The sequence below is a fragment of the Palaemon carinicauda genome, chromosome 43, assembly GCF_036898095.1.
Source record: "Palaemon carinicauda isolate YSFRI2023 chromosome 43, ASM3689809v2, whole genome shotgun sequence".
Lineage (NCBI taxonomy): Eukaryota > Metazoa > Arthropoda > Malacostraca > Decapoda > Palaemonidae > Palaemon > Palaemon carinicauda.
Window position 1 is genome coordinate 54187133 of NC_090767.1, and position 6378 is coordinate 54193510.

Genomic DNA, 6378 nt, shown 5'->3' on the forward strand with positions numbered 1-6378 from the left:
GACACCTGCAGTATACATCATTCGACAGCTGAAGACCACCATCGCATTCTGCAATGGCAGGAAGGGGTTCATCCCCCATCCCCACCTCCTCCCCTCGAACAAGAGTGGAGAGGGGCAGGGTCAGGAAACCAAGAGGCCTTACTTTGAGGAGCCATGCAAAGCGCCCTCAATCACCTGCAACGGAACCAGTCCCTGGAACTTCGAGGGACCACCCACCAGCGACCCAAGAAGAAGCTGAGACTGAGAATACCCCCTCTCGAGACCCACCTTCGCAAACAGCAACAACTGGAGACTCCAAGTTTAGGCTTACTCCAGGACCCAGCATAACATCCTATGCTGCCATAGTTGCCATGGAAGCCAGCAATCCTCGCCTCAACATGACCCTACGTCCCAATCACAAGGGACAACTGGTCATAACAGCCAAAGATGAGCAGACATAGACCTACCTAGAGCAACAGGAAAACGTCCTCAAACTGGACATCAACGAGAGACCCACCACCATCATCGTTGTCTATGACCTCGACCTTCCACTGGAACCAGTGCTCCAACATCCCTCCATCATCACTGTCAAGAGATGTGAGGGGAAAGCCGGAGGTAGATCCCACAAATTGGAGGCTGTCCACAAGGGAGCTCGCCCTCCTCACCTATCCTTCGGCCTTTGGGGCACCTTCCGCACCGAAGAGTACTTCAAGGAGCCACTTCGATGCTTCCGGTGTCAGAAGTTTGGACACCACAAATTCCGCTGCGCAGGGCCGGAGATCTGTGGGGTCTGCAGCAGCAGACAGCACCCCACCGCCTACTGTATTGCGAGGCACAAAGCAGGGCACAAAACCATCGCCCGCTGCCCTAACTGTGGAGGATCCTATCATGCCTGGCATGATAGATGCCCCCACAGACTTCAGAGAATTGCAGACCGCCAGGGAGCAGACCGTCACTACAACCTCCATCCACGTCAACAGCGTCGAACGCAGTCACCTCCAACTAAACAAAACCCTACACCTTCCAACCACACCTCCCAACAAAATCCTAACCCTTCCAGACATGCCATTCCTGAACCTTCCTCTCCAGCACCTAAACCTCAACGTCCTCCTAAACCTCCTTCCAAAGAAAAAAGATCCCCAACCCATACTCCTCGCACTCCCTCACCTTTAAAACTTACCTCTCCAACCAATTCTCCTAACATCACCCAGCCAAAACAACCAGAACCCAACCCATCCTCCTCTGCACCGATGACTCACACACCCAACATTTCCCACTCCCTAAGAGAATTCCCTAGCCTACCTTCCACCGCCACAAGCAAATCTAGCGCCTCACGCCCCTCCAAACATCCTTTAAACATAGACAGCAGTGAGTACGGCCTCTCTGCTTGTCCCATGGATGCTCTGCTGGCAGCCATCAGCAACATCCTTCGTAACTTCTTGCGATCCCGCAAAATCAAATTCACTCAGGAGTCATTGGATGACTTCGTGTTTGACAACGCCGCCAAGGAACTAGAAGCTCAATTCCTTTCATAGTTCCTACTGCAAATGGACCTCATACAACCACTTGCAACAACCAAATCACTCGGGTAAAAGTGCTCCAATGGAATATTTGTGGACTTCGAAACAAGCTTGCATTTCTTCAATCTCAAACTTCAGTGCAAAACCCTGACATTATCATACTGCAAGAAACTCTGCTTAATGAGAACATACCATTCACGTTCTCAGGATACAAAGTATACACAACGTATCAATCACCAACGACAAGAGGACTGACTACCCTCATTAAAAGCAGTATCCCCTCCAAACTACAACCAAGCATTGACTGTGGGACCGAGGCAGAGACGCTAAGTATCCAGATCTCTCTCCTAACCACAATGCTAACAGTCCACAACATATACAAATCCCCAGCAAAAAATATTGATGCCGAGGCACTCTTTGCAGCAGCCTCCAACGAAGACTCAATTATTGCAGGTGACTTTAACGCTCATCAACAGTTCCTGAACTCAATATCAGAAACAAATCAAACTGGCAGACACTTGCATGCCCTACTGCAAGAATATCCTGATGTAGCACTACTCAACAACGTCACAGAAGCCACCCATCTAAAAGGAGGTCGTCTAGATCTCCCCTTCTTATCCAGTGCCATACAAAGAGGAGCCAAATGGCAACCACATCCTGTACTAATCAGTGATCACTTTGCCATAGAAGTAACACTCGAATTGCAGAAATACCCACCTCCTCCTCCGCCCCCAAAAAGATGGAACCCAGAGTTTGCTAACTGGGAAAAATTCAAAACAGCCATGACAGAGTGGGCTCAGGAATATACCAAACACTCGCGCAATGATATCTCCACCCTACCTACCGACTTTGGCAAACAACTAGAGGTAGCAGCCAGTGTATCCATGCCACAAAAAAAGTACTCTGAGAAGAAACATGCTGATGCCTGGAACTACAACAGCCGCATCAAAGAAATGAATGCCAGAATAAACAGGACCAGGAAACTCCTCAGAAGACACAGAACAGATGAACTACATAATCTACTTGTAGAGATCATCAAACATTCTGTACAAGTATCACTGGAAGTAAAACTAGACAAATGGTACTCATGGTGCAACGAGGTCAACTTCAGCACATCCCTAGCCAAAATATGGGGCTGGTTTAACAAAGTCTCTGGGAAATACAATACACCCAGACCCATTAGCTGAAGCCAAGAGGATTGCTAACAACTTTGCGGACAGAGCAAAAAGCATCAATCTACCTCTGCCAACCATCAACAGGCAGAGAACTCTGCTCCCAATCAGGAACATCATAAAAGCTGCCTGTAACATGGTAGATAACACTGATCACCCCTATACCATGGAGGAACTAAATACGGCCCTATCAAAAGGCAGGAAGGACACTGCCCCTGGAGCCGGTATCATCACATACAGCATGCTGAGGAACATGGGAAACCATGCTAAATTGGTCTACCTGCATCTGATAAACAGGACACACACGGAAAGACTACGTCCAACCACATGGAACCAGCAGGACACCAAACCTATTCCAAAACCTGAGGAGCCAAATACCTACCGACCTATAGCTTTGATAAGCTGCATAGAGAAAGTAGCTGAGAGAATGGTACTTAACAGACTGCAGTGGAAAATAGGCTAGCTACATCATCGCCTTTGAGCCTACAGAAATGGCATAGGCACTCAAGAATGCATCACAGATGTCCTCTCAACAATTAACGACAAAAAAGCTTTTGTCATATTCCTTGATCTCGAGAAAGCCTTTGAGCTAGCTAGCTCACCAGCTATACTCTTCACACTTGTTGAAAAAAAGAGTGAAAGGACACTTACTGGCCTGGACTCGAAACTATACACAAAATCGAGAGGCCAGAGTCACTTTCCAAGGAAAAACCACTGAGTTCATCCCCTTAGAAAACGGAACACCACAAGGAGGCATACTCAGCCCCTACCTGTTCAGTCTACTGATGGAGAACTTAGCCACTCTAAAACTCCCAAAAGGAGTGGAGATATTCATATATGCAGATGACATATGCATAGTATGCCCAAACAAAGCTCATGCCAGAAATATCACTCAAAAAGCTCTGGACATGATCCAAGCCAAATGCAATGATCTTGGCCTAAAGATCAATACCAACAAAACTAAAGCAATGGCTATAAAACGCTCGCAAAACCCTCAGAATTTCACACTGAGAGGTGAGGACATCGAATGGGTTAGTCAATTCATGTACCTCGGGGTAATCATTAGCAAAACCCTGTCAGCAGCTAATGAAGTAACCTACCTCAGAGAGAAGACAAAAATCCGTCTATCAGCCATGAAACGCATGACCTCCCTTAAACAAGGAGTATCTAACAACCTCCCAAGGCTGTTTTACCTACAAGCAATTCGATCCCACATTGATTATGCAGCACCCACACTTACTGCATTGACCGACAATCAAAAAGCATCATTAGAAGCAGTCCAAAACAATGCCATGAGACTCATCAGTGGCTCTCCAATGTGGACAAGACTCTGCCTACTCAGAGCAGAAACTAACCTAATCCCCCTGTCAGCCAGAATTGACATCAGGAATAGCAGCATCATATTCAAGTCAATCATCGCAGACAGAAAAAGCCCACTCAACGATAAAATAAAAAGGCTTCTACCTCTTGCTGAAGAACTAGATCCGCCCAGCTCCCATGCAAAGAAACTACTGGATACACTCGGGAGAATGCAGATGCAAAACGAGGCTCACAAAATTAAGGGACAACAAATGTTTGAGGGCTACATCCCTCCTGCTCCCTGGGCATGTGATCCCATCAAATACAACTTCACTATCCTACCAGCAGCAAGCAAGGCTCTCTGCACACAAGAGCAACTCAATGCAGCTGCAATAAATGCAATCAGGAACACTCCTGCGCCTCATACCTACTACACAGATGGATCAGTTGACCGTGCAATCCCTGCAGCCGCAGCTGCAGTTATCTCTACATCAGGATATAAAGCAAACTGGAGACTTTCCAACCATGCCTCCACATTACAAACTGAACTAGTGGCCATTGCAAAAGCCCTAGAACACTCTGCCAATCAACAAAACAGGAACACAGCGATCCATACAGATTCCAGAGGAGCCACGATGTCCCTCAGCAACAAGGAACCCACAGAGAATGTGCACCTTATCACTGCAATTAAATTCTTAGCCCTGCTCCACCAAAGAAACAACAGGCAAGTCACCTTAAATTGGATACCAAGTCATACAGGAATCTCTGGCAACGACGAGGCCGACTACCTAGCTAAATCGGCCTTAATGTGTCAAACTATTATCATTACTCTGCAACAGTCATTAAAAACCATTCAAAATAAAATGGCTACCTACTGCAACATTCAAAAGACTAGTGAAGTTAGAAGAGCCTTCCTTGATGGCTCAAGATCTGCAAAGTGGTACATTGAAGCTACAAACATACTACCACACCCAATTGCAAGACAAACACCTCGCCAGGACGCAGTAATGATCTGCAGACTGCGACTGGGATATCTATGCAACTGGTAGATCATCTTAGATAATGGCCAAGACCCTGCAGCACAGCACAGACCAATCAGACCATGCAAGTACTGTAATCAGGACACAGAAGAACCTTTACAGCACTATCTACAGCAATGTCAGGAAACTTCAGCATACTTCTGCAGGATCTTAATCCCAATACTCCTGCTACTGCAACAGAAATTGTCAAGCATATCATTGACAATCACAATACCCTCTCAGCCTTTCTCCGGAGTTACCCTCCACCGAGATAACGTTGCAACAAAGTCAACGTAAAATCCAAGCGGCAATTAAAGGAGAAACCTTATCCTCTCTACAATTCTGTGCTGGGAGCTGGGGGATTGCAGGCGGCTGAGGCCTTATCTTTCTCTCCTCTCGACTGGCTGCCCGTTGTCGCACAAGCGGCCTGTGTTGCCTGTCTGGGGGTGTGGCCGGGGTCGTCTGCGGTCTTTTTTGACTTCCAGCACATCTTCCCCTCCTCTTGGCTGGCAGCCAGTTGTTGCACAGTGGCCTGTGTTGTCGGTCAGGGGGTGGGGCAGGGATCGGGGGGGTCTTTTTGACCTCCAACACATTTTTCTCTCTTGAGATGGCAACCCGTTGTCGCACTGCGGCCTGTGTTGCCTTCTACGCCTTCATCTCCCTTTGGTCGTCTCAGAAATAATCTTTATCTTTATTTTTACTTTTTTTATTATTTACAGGTACAGGAATTTTATATTCCACCCTATCTCTACCACCAAAACCGCTACAACTCCTCCTCTTCAGCTCTCTCCTACTCAGCTGAAATCTCACACTATCCCTCCATCTCACACTTAAGCTTAAACCACTATGAAGTTTTTCACTTCACCCATATCAACTTCTCTGACTACAAACTTTCAACTCCTTCCCAAGCTCTCCTACTTATCGGGGCTTGCTACTATAACTCTTTCTCTCTAACTCAGACTGGAGTCAGTGGGCTCATAGGACGATATTCCACAGTCAATCACTCTTTTCAAACATCCCATCACCACCCGAAACCTATCCCAACATCCTAAAATAAATGTTGCAGAATATCCCCCACCCAACTACCTATCCCAACATATCCCATCCAAACACCTACGGGCTGCAAGATTGCAAAAGCCCGTGTCTGGCCAAAAGGTCCAGGCAATCTTCAACAGAACAGAATCAAGGTTCCAGTGTATTCCCTCTTCTATCTCTTTCACGAACCTTAGCCTTCCTTCTGCTATAGCAGATATCATTTATGACATAATGATAATGATAATAATAATAATACTAATAATGATAATAATAATAATGATAATAATAATAATAATAATATGTTCATTACTTATCTTGTAGTTTACTACCTTTCCTCACTGAGCTATTTTCTCA